Raw genomic sequence first — 17131 nt, 5'->3', positions numbered from 1 at the left:
ATGAAATATTAAAGCTTATTTTAACAAGGAATTAATGTTCAAATAGACTAAGCAAAGCTTTAAAATTCACAGTATACTGGTGATATTGTCCAATTTTTAACCATTATAAGCAGTGTTAGTGAAAATTTTAACTACTCAAATTTATACACTATTTCCTGGAATCCTTTCTAATATTTTTAGCCTGACTTTCCAACAACTTCAATTATTAATACATGTTATAATTCATTATCTATAAGCCAATCCTTACACATGGTTTCATATACTTATTTTTAAAAAATCCCTTATAGACAATAAATACAAATTATGCTCAAAAATTTGCAACAGTAAAGTTACCACAGAAGTTTGTCTAAGTTTCAGATTTTAACAGAAAAAAGGAGAAAAAAAAATCAATAGATACTTAAATCTTACACATAATACAGTATTTGTAAGTTTAAGTAACAGAACCTAATTTTCAGCCAGAAAACTAAAATCAGGATAATAACAAATCACAGCCAAGAGTGAATACATACTTGACCATATTTTGGTTGAAACAAATCTAAATAAAACAAGGTAGGATGGCAGGCCAACCAAAGGCATCAATTGTGCTATGCAGCTTTTTCTTTTAAAATCATTTTATTCATAACACAAATTTTAATTATAGAATGGCAGTATATCTATGCATTCCTCGATCTGTCATTTAAGATGCTTCAATAAAAACGTCTATATTTTCTTTGAGAAAAAAGTACATGAAATAAAGTTTCTGTTTTTTAGGTTGAGTAAGAGTATGCAAGTATAAAAAATCACTCATATTATAATGAATAATTGATTATTAGAGTAAACATTAAGAACATCTTTGATAAGAGCTGAACAATGTCAAACATGAAGGCATGGCAAATATTCTTTTTTTAATTATGGAGGGTTTAATATATATTGGGTCATATAGAAACACTCTGAAGACCATCACCATATGATTCCACATTCAATAAAAATCCTATACATTAATACTATCCCTAAATTTGTATATTGGCTCTTTTTGCAAGGTCAAACAGCAGCTTACTTGGAAGTCAAGTAAAAACTGTGACTGAATTCTTTTAAAAAAGAGAATGAGACCTCAGCCAGCAATTCAGGAATAAGTGACATCAAATTATTAAAACATCTTAAGAAATCATGCTACATAAAATATCAAAAATATTGAAAAAATTTACAAAATATTAAAAAGGTGTTAGCTGAAAAAACATGACATTATCCATTTTATAAATATGAGTCTGTGATGACTTATTCTTTATAAACAGGCAAATCAATTTTAATAAAGTAAACTTACAAACCTCTATTCTAGTTTACTTTCAATTAAAAGTTAACACTATGATTTGATTGCAACCTTGTGAATTTGCTGCTCATGGAATAGACAGGCAATACAGAGAAATGAGTCTATTAGTGTATGTAATCTACAAGGTTCTCGGTATCCTTAATACTTAAGCAATGATTATATTACAGGCTATTCAATTTAGTATTGTTCTAATGAGCTCTAGTTCTTCTTCTTTGTGGGGTTTTTTTTAGGAATACTCTTAAACTATTAAGAATCGATTCTAAATGTGACTTCTAAGATACTTTAGATTTGTCCTGATTTTTTTAATCACGCAATATTAACAGATTAATAACTGTTTTTAAAGATGTAATCTCATTTAATGAAAGCAATTAGAGTTCCTAGGCTGAAATGCTGAAGAATATATGTACTTCCTAACACCTTAGTAACACAATACAAGGAAATTAGTAAAAAAATAAAAACACATGGAGGTGTGAAAGAGTAACTATATTAAAATAGGCAAAATACAAAAGTTATGTCTAACCACCAAGTTCAATACAATTCTGTCAGCATGTTACAAAATATTTTATAAAGATAAATCATCCCCAAATTCTTATTAAGAATACAAAGATGGAAAAGTGCTTTTAGAATGTATTCTTAAATGCTTCAATATGCCGCAGCTCTGATCTGAATCCCACGTAGCAAACAGGTAAAACCAATTTTCTTGAAATGAAATTCAACAAATTTTACAAGTCTTGGTACTTATATTTGCATTAACCAGTAGCTTTTGGGGGCCAGTAATTTTAACTAAGATAAGAGATAACGAAGTATTTGTTATGATGTTCTGACAAATAGTAAAATGCTGGGCTAAGTCATTTCAAAGAACCTATTATTTAGGGTTTCTGGTATAACAGCAACTCCTTTTTTTCTTTGACTTATATTTGCTCAAAACAAAAATGCCTTTTGAATCAATAATCTGATTTAATGAGCATTAAATTTTTTTAAACCATTACACAGAAAATCAATAATTAAATGAGTTTTATTTTTCCTTAAATATAAATAAAAAAGCAGTGTTAATAATCATACTTATATTAAAATATAGAAACCATGAGACAAAACTATTCATAAGCAGAAAGCATCAGTATTATTTTCAATTTCAAATAGTTCTTGAGGTACGGTATTTACTTTTATATAAAGGTAATACCGTTATATATAAATTAGAGAAAATTTGTGATATGTGTTATAAGTTATTGTTTTTCAAAGGAACAGAAATCTGTTCACTCTTCAGGGCAGCTTGGGATTAGCACCATCATGTGAACGCCACAAAAATCATACTAAAATGTGTGTAATAAAAATAAAAAGTAGTTTTAAAAAGAAAGATTTTATTTCCTTTTAGAGACAGGGGAAGGGAGGGAGAGAAACATGATGTGAATGTGTAACATTGATAGGTTGTCTCTCATACACATCCCAACTGGGGACCAAACCCTGAAGCCAGGCTTGCGCGCTGACAGGGAATCAAACCTGCGACCCTTCCCTCTGCGGGACGATGCCCAACCAAGCCATACCAGTCAGGGCAAAAAGTAGTTTTTTAAATCTCTGCTAGATTTCAGTTTGAAGAAATCAAACAGACAAAAAGGAATACCTTTGAAACATATAAAAAGCAAGAAAAGAATCTAATATTATTTACCCACTTTATACTTAAAATAAACACATTAGTTTTTAAATCCTGATAAGGCAATTTAAATATTTTTTTGCAACACGCAGATTACAGTTTTGCATTTCAGACTCTTCATATAGGTATATGAAAATTTTTGAATAAATTTTTTTTGCTACATGTTTTGTAAACTTTCATTTAAAATATTAACATGTTAAAATATTTGACTCGGGTCAAAGAGTATAAAATGTACCATCTTTTCTCTTAAATAGGAGCTTCATTTTTATAAAATTCATATTAAAAAGATTATTTCAAGTCTATATTCATAACACATTATCGTTATCTGGAGAATTATTCTTTGTATTACATTCTACACATAATACAGCATTTTTAAAAAATCTGCTCAATTAGATCTAGGAACAATTGATGCATACACATTTACCCCTAACGTATTTAAGAATACTCAATAAAAACTTCTTTGCTAACTTACCAAGGATGTCAGGGTTATGTTGCACTAAAAAGCAATTGCCAAAAAATGTCCTTGCTGTAAATATCCTCAATGTAATAACAATACTTACTCAACAATAATTTAATTTTTCAAGAGCTCACTTTCTTTGCAATGGATTCAAATCTCACTATTTTACCAAACACTCAGTAGTCTACCCTCAATTTGAGATAGAACAAGCAGAACTCACCCTAGCTGTGCCTTTCCAACAACCCCACAGAAGTCATGCACTCCGTGACAGTTACTGTTGCCCACCGAACCATCTTCCTGGAATGAATTTTCTGGTAACCCTTACCTCACTGTGAAGGGAGGTGTGGTATTTGAAGAAAAGGATAATGAACTGTAATACTGGATTCCATTTCTGGTGCCTTTTATATTTAGCACCAACTATGATAAGAAAGCTCTTTTTATCATATTAAGACAATGAAGTAAATTTGGCAGTACAGGATGCCAATCAATAACTCTATGAAAAAGGAGCATTTATATACTTTTGTGAAACATGCCATCATAATCCTTTAAGTGTAACTGCTATTGCAATCATTTTTATGCTGATGTCTAAATGCTCTGCATAAATGTACAATAACATGGACTTGTTAAGATAACACAGGACCTTGCTATATAAAAACCCATGCAAGTACCATAAATCTCTTTATTATACATACAAGTTCCCCCTATACTCAGAGGGCCATTCTGTGCAACAGTAACGATCTGACTGTTTACATTAGCAAAGGCTAGCTAATAAAATAATAAGTCCACAACAATAAATTTCTTTAAGAAATAAAGCTCTTTAAAATACAAAATAAATATTTTTATTTGTCATGTCATTCCTTGGTAAACTAAGAGAAAAAAATGAACTACCACATCTCTTTTCACAGATGTATAGGTGGAAAACCTTTTCTTTCTAACAAACATTTTCTGAAATAACATTATGATACCAAAATATAAAAACAGAAATATTCATTTTTCTTAGAATTTACATAATATAATATTCTATCCTTAAATTTCCTGGCACAATTAAGTATATGCACATAATGTGAAAAAAAAAACCTGTTCACAAGAAGATCCCAATGCCCCAAAAGGCCTTTTTACACCCTGATTCTCAAAATACCTGATTGCAAAACTCTGAAGTATTTATGAGTATCCAGCTTATAATTTAGTTCACACAGCGTTCACAAATACAATTCAGTTATTAATCAAAAGTACTTTCTATCTTGCTTGCATTTGCTTTTTACCAAGTTAGCAGTTTTCTAAACCATTTAGTACTAGGTCTTCACTGGTAGTTTCCCCATTTAAATGTCACGGCACTGATCGGTCCATTATCACAAGTAAATGTCATTAATCCAAAGTGACCATTTTTATATTTAGAAAAGAACATATGCAACTCATGTACTTTGATCTATTGATTAATCTACTCAGTAGAGGGATATAATTTACTGCCTAGTGTCAAGTGAATGTTTTATATTTTACATAATTTGAAAAGCTATCTTTAAAATTTGGATTTCTCATAACAATTATTAGATATTTAAAGAAGACCTGGTTCTGCAGCTATCCTCCAAGAGCTGTAGCTCACTGTTTAAAAAAAGGTAGAATCTTAAAATGAATCTGATTCACTATCCTCCTTGTTTTCCACATTATCTTTGCTAATTAAGAAAAAGTAAAAACCACAGTTATTAATCTGTGAATATAGGGAATGATAAACACTTGGTGTTGGTATATTGAATTTCTATATGGCTATAATAGATGGCTAACCCCAAAATGCTTTACTTTCCTTAATTTTTCTCAAACAAAAATAAAAGGTATGTTAATTAAACAATTTTCAAATGAGAAATTACCAAATCATACTGTCTTGATTATTTTATGTCATATACAAGCTCCCTCTGCAGGTAATAACAAGGGTTAGCAAAAATATTCAAACATGTAGGCAGTTCCCTGCATAAAGTCGCAGGTCACTGTCGCACAAAAATACTATCATCTGGCATTGTTCCATCGGTTACCAATTATCTGATCAAAATACCTGCTCCTGAGAATTAGTGGGTCAACACCGTTATTCTTGTCATCTTGATTAGGAATGCAGTTTGAGCAGGTAGGACACACGAAGTTTTCAGTCACCCAAGGGCTACTCTCACAAGGTGTGTTTCAGGGAAAAGAAAATATTACCTTGCTTACACAGCAGCCCCCTCAAATGAGACCCCCCAAAACCTAGCTGCTCAACCTGTATATCTGATGCATCATCTGACTGCAAAGTGACCAATATATAAAGGTGGCATTTCAGGATTAATTTATAGTGAAAGATAAAAGATCAATTTTAAATGAATGCAGTAACAACTGCATTTTGTTAGAATTCTAAAACTTAAAGCTGGAGAGTATTTACTTCTGTACAATAAACCTGTTTTCATTAATTCAATACAAAAAAGTTGATTTGGTTTGCAAAATGTTTTTACCCCACCATGATACTTTTCTTTTCAGAGCTATTTTAAATTTGTTTACACACTCTCCTCTCCCCTGTTCCCTTCCCCAGGTATACAGATAGATATGTAAGGTGCATCTCTGCCAAGGGAGAAAAAAATTGTAAAGAATGTTTTCAAGGTCTTGGGGGCAATGTGTAGCAAAAAAAAAATTGTTGCTGAACAATCTTTGATGACCCTCCCATTTTAAGATTTCCCAATTGCAGGAATTTAAGGCAAATCCAGTTTGGCTTACCTATAAATGAACTGAATTGACAGGTTTGTAAAAAGTGATTTTTAAAAAACTAATATCTTTATTAAACAAGTAAAAATTTTAAAAGATATGCTAACTTTCATGCTAAAACATACAGAAATGCCATACAGAGATATCAGTTATATTTTTTCCACTTAAAGAAAATAAAGTTAAGGGAAAAGGCAACTTAATAACAAGCACTGTTCTTAGTGCTTAAGAGAAAGAAATTTTGTTTCTATTATAGTTCTAAATAACCAGGCCCTAGACGTTCTTTAAAACCAATTAGCAATATGAACAGTGGCTTCTATCAAGGCTACGGGTATCACACCCAGCATTTACAGCAGGAAAAACAAGGCAGAGAGCAATGTCCCTATTATTCATCTATACGGTTCTCAAGAGGAAGCACCTAATATTCAAACAGTGTCTTTCTCATGACAAACAGACTTTAAAAAGGACAAAAACAGCTAAATATCTTTAGTAAAAATGAAAATGTCTAGGACATCATAATTTTAGTAAAATTTTTATTTGCTGATGCATGTAAAGCAAACTTAAATGTTTTAGAATTGTGTCAATCTTTTTATAAAATGGAAAACAAGATATATAAAATCCATCTATTCTTCATTTAATACATTATTCTTTCTCAAGTTCTATGAAAGTATGTACAATTACAGAGATACAAATGCATTAAACTTACATCACCAAAATTAATGTTTCCCAAACTGTCTGGAATGTTAACTACAGGAAAACCAGAGAAATTAAGAATTTAAACATACCATGAGCATCTGGACATTAAAAACATAAATGAGTGGATAAAATACTGTATAAAAATGTATTCTGTAACTTCTAATCAATAACCACAGCAGTAAACAGTAAAAAAAGATAGGCTTTTCATGCAGAGGAAGAAAATATCCATGTGAACAATGAACAGTACCAGTGGGATAAAGAACTAATTCCAAATAGAAATACTTTGCTTCAAAGTAGAAATTGAAAATCATTTCAATGTGATTTTTAATATAAATTGTAATTGAGAACTCATTAAATAAATATAATCAGCATAAAACAAATATATCAACTAAAGACTCTATCTAAAATCATGTAATGATTCATCCATTATACAGAGAACTGATGTCACAGTATTTTAAGAATAGATGATTAAAATTAGAACTTTTTACAAGCAAAAGAGAGAATTACCTTTTGCTGTCTCCAAAGAGAGACACTGTTTACTATCCTCTACAAGAGAAAGTGTTCTTCAAAAGCAAGGTCACCTATCCTGCCCCCAGCAGCCAAGAACCGTTTTTGACAGCAATTGGGGTTAGATTATTCTGTCATCTAAATTCAAAGCAACAATCTGTTTGAGCTGTGGACCGATGTAAAATACCTACAAAATGATGCAAAGTCTGGATAAAACAAGCATTTCACAGTCCAAAGGCAGGAAATAACTTTTGAGAACAAAATAGAGACCAAATAAATCATATCATTTGCAAAATCAGTTTAAAAACAGACATGTTAATCACACATAGTTCACATTTTAAACTTGAATTTGCACTAATTTTTAGCCAATAACTGTCAATAAGTATTAGTATAAACAAAAGAATATAAATTGCACACTTGTGTATGTACAGTATATGTACATTATGTGTATACACATTGCACACTTGTGTATGTACATTATATGTACGACCAAGAGAAGTTAAACAGTATTACCTAATAAAAGAGTAAAACTAAACCTTGTATTTTTGTTAAATTAGGAGCCTCATGATGCATTCTTCTTTGCTACTACAATGGCTAAAGCTTTTATTTTTTCTTCCAGAAAAAAAGACACAGGGTTTTGTTCTAACAAAATGTTTGCCTTGATCTGTGTCTAAGGTTAACCACCTTCTCAACTTCTCCCTCCTCAAGGCTAAGAACTAACAGTTCATCATCTGTTTCTTTTTTCCACTATCAGATTAAAAAACACATTATTTAAGTTACTTAATGCATCTTAAAACAGAATTAAGATTTGGTAAGCACTTCAGGAAGTTAACTTCTGCTTAACCTACCTTCCTTTTTAATATTAGAAAATAATTTTGTTTTTATTAAGGTACGAAGCCTATCCTTCAAAAAACAAAAAAAAGTCTCCCTAAGATTTTCTAGCTTTAAGTAGGCGTCTTTTAAGGCAACTAATTCCAATACCAAAATTCAGATACTAAGGTGTAATCTTTGTGTGTGAATTTTAAGGTTTTTAATGTGCTCCTCACAGATTGGAAAAATCAATGACAAAACCGACCAGGACCCGTTTTGCTCAGCATATGATTTCTTGTCAGGTAGTGATTAATGCTGTGCTCTGTAGAGGGAGACATTACATCCGGGCTAAAACAGACCTAAATTTCACCCTCGGGCAGAAATCTGATTTAAACATCTCTATTTAAAGTGACATTTGTCCTCCCTTTTCAACTGTTTTCCCCCAGAAATTCCAGGAAGTTGACTTCGTGACCTAAAATCAGCCGAGTGGCTGTTCAGTAGTTGTGCCTTTTCTGCACTTCAGGAAATCTGGGTGCCAGAATGAATCAGGGTGTAGGTAATGAAACAGGTGCCACGCTATCTACCTGCTATGATCAGCCCCACGCCACGTTACTGGCACAAGAGTTTAAGATTCAGAGTTCTGTATATTTTGAGAGTCAATAGTAAAAAAAAACTGCTATGTGTTTCTGTTGCTAATAATCTAGCTATCCCTACTGATGGACTGGGTCTCTTTTGATTCAGAAAATCATGTCTAATATCTCACTGCACTGATCTGAAGTATCAACTGATTGCAATTCTAGAAATCCAGAAAACTAAAAAACAAACCTCTAAAGCAAACAAGAATGTTAGTGGAAATAACATTCATGCAGTCATGCAGTTTCCTGAATGTCATGTAATAATGTTAAGAGCTTCCATAAAAACAAAAATAGAAAGCAAAAAGAAAAAAAAATGTTCACGTAACTAAACTCACCGAGTAAACAAGATGCATGCATATTAAAACAGGCGCCAATATCCTTATACTGTGGAACATGGTAACTTTTGATATTATTAAGCTATTTAGACACTGCTAACAAGTTCTTCCTAACCAAGGTAATATAATTTTTGTTGAATTTCAACTTAAATTGCTTTTTTTTCCTTTTAGCCTTTCTGGTAATTGAACAAATTTATACAAGTGTGATAGGATTTTACTTACCACCACACAATGCATCAAATCCTCTATGAAAACAAACTATATTACTTCATAAAACTGCTTTTTTGTTGTGATTAAACAAATTGTATTTAAACTTGCTCTGTGCTTCCAAAGCAATCAATAGTATTTTACTATAAACTGCACTTTGCTTGCAGGTGTTAAGTGCTTGGTTCCTTCATTTGATCTTCTTTTTTTAAACATAATTTTTATTTGCAAAATATGGAATTTTTTCTAAGAAATGCTTTTTAAAAATCATTGGATAAGAATAGATTGGAAAGTATGTAAGTGACCTAAACAGATTTTGTAAGTAGTTTTGGATGATTAAGACCTTTTTTTCATGACACAATGATCCACTTAAAAATACCTACTTACATCAAGATAGCATTGAGATTTTCATAGTTTATAGTATCTACTTATAAGACTGAACTCACAATACTACATTGATGCCTTGAATAAAATGTAAGGATTACACACCCCGTTACAGTCAGTCCTTTAAAAATTATCACAGTAGATCAAGAAAAACGGCATTATTCTACGATTCTGTTTCCCTAATTCCAATCATTAACCATATCTAGGCTAAATAACGCATTTCCTTAACCTTTTCTTAAAGCATTAAAAAAACAGTAATAATCACTACTTGACCAATCCTAAGTAGTAAAAGAATTTCAGAAAACCATCTCAATTTTTCTGATATCAAGTCTAATTACAGTAATCTAGGTGATTAAACACTTTTCAACCTTTCAACCTTTAATCAAGAATTATTTGAAGAGATGAATATTTGGGTGGGGCAATACACTAATTAGTGTTATGTAAGAGAAGTTAAGCTATGGGTTTAATCTGTCTGTTAAATAGAAATGTTTTAATCTTTCTTGAAAATAGTTACAAAACAGTTATCTATTTAGGTAATATGAACTAATATTTACACAATTTATCTTAGGAACTGATATGACCAAAACATAAAATAGAATTTCAAGTTCTTTACAGGGCTAGCCGCTAACATTGCTATTTTTAATCCTCTTCAAAATTATCAATTTGTGCAGTTTTCAAGTAGGCATTTTTGCAAACAACTAAATGAACCTTTTTTTGTAATTAAGTAAATTTACTAGCTTGGAAATAATTCCATTTTTATTCTACTTGAACCTTTTCTGCAGATATTAAATGTATACCTTTCCTTCAAGACACACAATCCGATACAGTGAACATCAAGAGGCAAAGTGCACAGTCTCTGAAGAAACTTTTAATAAAAATAGCAATACTATATGACAGTAAATTCTTCAAATTTCCAAAACTGTATTTCATGCCTAATCTAAGAATAACTGATCTGCACTCTTATTAAACATCAGCAATTTGACAAGTGCTACGGATTCTTATTAAAATGAAAGATTTCTGTCAGGTAGATACAAGTATGGTTAGCCCATACCTTAAAATAAACTCCAATGCTCTCCTCATCTCAGAACTGTCAATAAACTGTGTCATTTGAACATTTATTTACTAATGTCAAGTCAAATGAATATTTTTGATAGAAAATGGAGCAGTAACATTTTATTTCTATGGTGTACAGATTTTAATTACTTCCTGACCTTCCCAAAATCTCAATCGTAGTTCACATATTCCTATATTACTTAAGACATTAAAATATTTTAAAATTTTTAATAAAACACAGAAAGCTTCAATCGTGATTCAAATGGAGATCTAAACCTAAGTAAACTTTGGTTTTAAAGCTTTCCTCTTGCTAATTTTAAGAAAGGAAACACCCAGAAGCTTGGTGTTAATGTTTCTGCTGATTGTGAAAATTAGAGCAATAAAAACTCCAACTGCTTGTCTTAAATTAAGACTTGTAGTACTCCATGTGAGAGCTGTATGTTTATATTAGTTTTTATAACATTTGGAAGTTTTGTTGTCTGCTTTGATGTTAGTCCATTAATAAAGCAGGGAGTCAGAGCCTGGAAAAAAATTCATTTATTAGAAATTCTCAAGTCAAAACCTGAAATAATTAGTCTGTTCTACCCCACGATTCAGTATTCTGATTTCTCCAACTACCTGCTCCCAGAGCTATCTGCATTTCTAAATTTGTGTTCTGTTGCCAACACATAGTAACCCACAGTGATTGAAAATGGCAGCTGGAGTGCTTCTACAACACATTAATTTTTCTCTAAGTAGTCCAATTTTGTCATCTAAATGTTGAAACATCTTCTTTTCTTTCACTGCATTTTACACCTTTAGAGTTTTGATGAATTCAGGATCACCATGATGTAAAATGAAGAGCCATGTTTTCAAGACAATTTTTAGATTATCACTAATAGCTCTGAAAGATGTTTTCTTTATAGCACTCTACATTCAAAGCAAACTAGTTAAACAGAAACTTAAGTGCAATAATAGCAATTACATCAATGTAACACTTTTCTACCTCGAAAGTACTTTTTAGACAACTGAAGGAATCAGATAAACAAACTACCATAAAATGATTTCAGAGTAATGATGTACAATTTGAATGCCACTTTAAAAAAATCTTAATATGAAAAAAATTCTCATTCTATTAAGCTGAAGTCCAAAAATGTTATGCAATTAATATTTACTTCCAAATGTTTATTAGAGTAAATTTTCATTATTGAAATAAGAACAAGGAGATCTGAACATTAATTTTTTAAAAATATCTCCTCCAATTAAGGGATATCAATTCACATTCAAAATCAACCAACCATCAAAGGTAAAACTGCAAAAAAAATATGAACTTGCAAATTTTCAATACCTTCCTTCAGATTCATTTTCATCTTTAACCAGGCTTTAGAAAATTAAAGCTAAATAAATGAAATCAGTCCTTCCCCCAAAATGGAAGAAGAATGTCCTCTCTTCACCCATATGCTCACCACAAAATGACCCAAATGACCCAAGGACTTGTTCCTGTTTCTTCCCTCATGGATACTGAGTTGTGAGAAGAAATCCAAATGAATCCTTCCGCAAATATAAAAAAGCATTAGCAAATACACTATGAATAGTAAGAAAAATAAACCAACTGTAAGCTAAACTCTAGCATTTACTGTTTGATAAAATGCAAAATTTTAGACAAATGATAGCCAAACAAAATTCTCTAAGTACAATTCACAAAAAATTGCGTATCACTTAGAATCCTTTTTCAAACTTACACTTGCAACAGAAATTGGGTAACAAAGTTCCTGTTGAGTTTTAATATTCAAAACCCTCCAGTGATTTTTTTCTATTAATTTAGCAAGTGTATTAAAAACAAAGTTTTCTAGGTAAAAAATGAGTGTTCTTTTACCACAAGATTTCTATTATTTTATGGATTGATGAAAAGCTTTTCTTTTCCCATTTTATTAATATAACAAAAGTATAGGCCCTAGAAAAGTATTAAGTTAAAAGGAAAAGCTTTCTCTTCCACTGAAGGGACCCCAAAAGACAGGCAACAGTGACTATCATAAAATAAAAGGTCACCCTTTTTCTAGGAACAAACCATTTATCAATAGAAAATAATTGTCTTGCCATTTGCAAGGGCTCCACAGCAATAGACAATGTTTTTTGCTCACATAATTACAAAACAGTAAAAGTTCAGAAACACAGTCTGAATCCACCTCCCTATTTTCACCCTTTACAATTCTCATTGCCCTTTGGGCCCCGCTTGGAAGCAAATGGAAGACAGGCTGAAGTTTTCTCAATTGAGCTGAAGCTAAGAAACCTTTGATATGCTAATAGTCCCCTTCAAACGGTAAGAATTCACACTTGCATTAATTCAAACAATTTGTGCAGAATGATGTGAAATGGCACCTCTTTTAGAGGCAAGCAACAAAAGGAGAGAATCGGAATGTCTGAAGAAACTAAACAACAGAACAGTTGTTCTGCAGTATTCTCTCTATCATGCATAAATTTCTGGGAGGGTGCAGGAAGGGAGAGCAAAAAGTTCCATAACACACCTGAACAGAAGGAGATTTTCTTTATAAAGGGTTTCTCAAGTATTAGGAAAATACTAAATTTTTAAAGTTACAAAGTTACCTTTTACCTAGGTCAAGAGTCCCATCACAACTTGGAATGTTGCCAAAGACACCATTCAAACCAATCTATTTTCTGCTATGAATGTATATTGCCTCCTTCATGCCCATCTTTGAAGGTTCGTCCAAGATCAAACCTGATTTAGTAAGAGACATCCCAACAGGCAATTATTTACCAAACGGATGTGACTTTTCTTCATTGTGCAACTCGAGTTGAGCAAAGAGCACACTCGGTGGGGCCGTTCCAGACACAAACACTGTCAGGGAAATGAATGGACCAACCACGTCCCTTAAAGCTATGCCTCTGGAGAGAAGAGAAGACTGCACAAAGTGTAAAGACTGCAGAAGAAAATTTGGGAATTTAGGATGGGGGCGAGGAGAGCACGTCAGAACCTGGCCTTTGTAACGGAAACCATATGGTAGGTGGCTGCGGCTCAGACGCTCCCAGGCTGCTTGGAGAAGCTGCTAAGCAGCCTGACACCTTTCAAGAAACAGGAGGAAAACATTTCCTCGGTCTGAATTCGAGACAACAATAAGGGGGCCAGGACAGGGGGAAAGGATGAGGGGGGTGGAGTCCAAAGAAGATAGGAAAAGACGGACACCGCGGGAGTTGTCCCTCCAATTGCGCTTTCAGAGCACAGCGTGAACAGAGGATTAAAAAAACATACGAAAGACATACGTCCCTTGGTCTCTGTTCGGCGACTCTTTGGCACAAAGTAAAGCTTCCAGAGATTTTCCCTATCCCAAGCCCCGCAGTTCGGTGAAAAGAACAAAGTTTGGTGACCCCAAACGAAGGAGTCTTGCAAGAGTGCCTTCCACGGTGCCTGGACGCTTTTGTCGCTTAGCTCGCCCTTGCCTTTCCAACAGAGGGTCCGGTCGCCCCAGCCCACGCTCGGTTAGCCCCAGGGGTCTCCCGTTTCCTTTCGCTCCAGCCACACGTTTTTCTCCCAGCCACTCCCCACCTGGTACCCTCTCTTACCAACCAGGCTTTCCGAGGCACTCTGTCGCAGATCCACCCCAGGAGCCAACAGCCCGTAACTTCTCCCGCAGGCCCAGCGCGGCGCGCTGCTGCCCTCTCACTGCGGGTCCGAGAGGCTCTCTACCCACCCCAGGGCCCACGGGTGCCCGGCCCCGCCACACTCCCGCCCCGCCGGCCGTTCCTAATCGTTGCCAGCCCCAGCGCCAGCCCGGCCACATCTGGCTGCGCTTTGCTGTCATCCTTGCCTCTCCACACCACCTAACCGCCGACAAGAAGAAACAGCAATCCAAGACAACTCAGGCCAGCCCTCCCCCATCGTCCACTTCCCCTGAACTTGCTCCCAGAGCCTGGCCTCCCCGTTCCACTTCCAGACCCGGACGGGTCTGCAGCCGGCGGGGAGGTGGAAGTGGGGGGGGCAGGGCCTCGCACCCGGAGCTGAGCAGCCCTGCCGAGGGCGGCCTGGTAACCCCCTTCCCCAGACGCACTGTGAAAAAAAGGTGAACGGGAACGTTTCGAGGCAGGCTTCCCCCAAATCAAAATATGCACAACGCAATCCTACTCTCCTCTCCCTCGGTGCCCCCTGCAACTAGACTGAAGGTTCGAGAACGTTACTGCAGCTCCCCCAGAAAAAGAAGCAGACTGGACCGACTGGGAGTTCTGCGTATCGATTTTAGAGGACAGGAGGTGGGGAGAAGGGGGAGGGGAGCAGCCCGAACGAGCGCGGGTCACCCCCTTGGCCCGGCAAAACATAAACAAACAGTGGAGCCCCAACTCACCCGCGACTCCCCCTACCTCCCGCATCCACCCCCGGGAAGGAGGCGCAAAGCAAACAGGTTTCCGAAGCCCCGCACAGAGGCACATTGTTCGCTCCTGCAGCTCTTACCTCCGTCTGCGAACGCGCTTCGGGGGCCGACCGTCTGGTGCAGGGGCCGCGCCGGGAGAGGCGCAAAGCGCAGCGGCGACCCGGTCGGCCGGACAGCGGCCGGCCGCGGGCCGGTCGCCAGCCACGGGGTCCGCGCCGAGGCAGCGCCGCGGCTCGGAGCGTCCTGCTCGGCCGCCGCTGCCGCCTCCTCCAACCAAGCAGCCAGCGCCGGGCGGCTCCAGGGGTTAGGTCAACATTTTCCCGCAGTTTAGCACACGCTGCTCCGCAAGAGGGATCTTTGGCACACACGCACACCACCACCCTCCCCTCGATCGCACGCTCCCTTGAAAAAATTAAAAATTCGGGAATCGCAGCGAAAGGGGTGGCGCAGGCAAAAGCCCGACAGAGGTGCGCAGACTTGGGAGTCCCCTAGGAGCAGCAGCCGCGGGAGGGGCGGGCAGACGCCGGCGGCGCGCCGCCAACTCAGTTTGTCCCGCGAAGCCCCTCACCGTCCGCCGTCCGTACTGGCCCTACTGACATCCCCTGCGCAGACCCTGCGGCCTGGGACGAGAGGCGGCAGCCCTTCCTCACATTTCGAGTCTGCGGGCCGAGGCTGAGCAGTGGCCGCTGCCCCACGAAAGGCTGAAGGCGAGAACTCGGGCTCAGGGAAACAGGGAGGTGCAGGGAAGAGCCACGTCACGCACACCAACGGAGGGGAGATGCCCCTCAACAATCCCAAGGAATTCTCCGGTAAGCTCCCGATTTCGCTTCTGCACCTCTGCGTGTGTGTGAGAGCGGAGAGTGAGAGGGGAAGAGGGAGAGAGGCAGAGAGACGGGGTAGTGCGAAGTCCTGACACAGACTCACGGCGAGGTCTGAACTGGAGTCACCTCCAGCCGCCTCCTCCACCCCGAGCCCCCACCTACACTGCCCGCCCCCCAGTTCGGCTAATCATATAAACATACTAGCATGTACGGCGGCAAAGGACAAATCTCTCCCTCCTCTTTTTTTCCAGCAAGAGGCTCCGGCAAACTCAAAAGAAGATTACAGGCAGCTAAGTACAAAACGTGGAGCAGATAGTCTATAACTCATTGCCGCCCAATGGCCATTTTCCACTCCATTTGAGCAGCTGCGACGGCGGTGCGCCCAAGCAGGGGGAGGGGAGAGAAGGGGACACTTACGAGCTCGAGCTGTTCGGATAGAAGTGGCCAAGCAGCAGCCCGAGGACAGGCTGGCCCAGGCTGGCCCCAGCTCCGCCAGCGGCCGGGCAGCCGCAGGGCTGTCCGGGCGGCGGCGGCGGCGGCGGCGGCGAGGGACGCGCGCACACGGCCGCGGAACGCGCCCCGGAGGCCGCCGGCGGTGGCTAGCGCCCCTCCCCTTCGATTCGGCACACCCCCAGGCCCCCACCTCAGTCCCGCGGCTCCGCATTCAGCTTCCTCCACCCCATCAACACACCAATTCAACCCCTACCCCCACCCTACCTCCAAACTCCACTCACTGCGCGCTTGGTCCTCCGCGCGCTCTGCCGGCGCGCGCTCTCCATCCTGTCCACACACACGCACTTGAAATTTAAACATTTATTTTATTTCTGGAATGGAGTGAAGGGTATTTGGGAGAGCGCGGCAGAACCAGGCGCTCCGGCCGTGGAGGCGGGACGAAGGGGGCTGGCCTGTGGCTCACCGCCCCCTTCCCTCTCCCCTTCCAGGCCCAGGAGCTTTCTCCTTGCTTGCACTTGGAAGAGGCGCCCAAGAGGTGTCTTTTACCCACCCCGTCTCCGGGTTTTCTCTTTTCTCCACGCGGCGAGCCGGAGGCCCCGAAACTTTTAGTTTCCGCAGCCCTCCTTTTGTGTGACTGCTCCGGAGAGAAAGAACGTCTGTTTGCCGCGGCTGCCTCCGTCCGGCAGCGGCACGCGGGGGACGCTCCAGGGTTAATGTCTTTGATACCTGAGATTTCCGGCACGCTC

The 17131-nt window shown here is 37.8% G+C and overlaps 1 protein-coding gene across 1 annotated transcript in view; it reads right to left on the bottom strand.

Moving 5' to 3' along the window:
• ADGRL2 (adhesion G protein-coupled receptor L2) overlaps positions 1-14414 on the bottom strand; it is a 181168-nt gene extending 166754 nt beyond the window's left edge. The window contains 1 exon segment of the mRNA XM_036026340.1: positions 14309-14414. The gene's annotated coding sequence lies outside the window, so the exon portion shown is untranslated.
• Positions 14415-17131: the final 2717 nt, after the last annotated feature.

Source organism: Phyllostomus discolor, chromosome 5 (assembly GCF_004126475.2).
Source record: "Phyllostomus discolor isolate MPI-MPIP mPhyDis1 chromosome 5, mPhyDis1.pri.v3, whole genome shotgun sequence".
Lineage (NCBI taxonomy): Eukaryota > Metazoa > Chordata > Mammalia > Chiroptera > Phyllostomidae > Phyllostomus > Phyllostomus discolor.
Note: the sequence above shows the minus strand (reverse complement) of the source record. Positions and strands in the feature narration are given on the sequence as shown.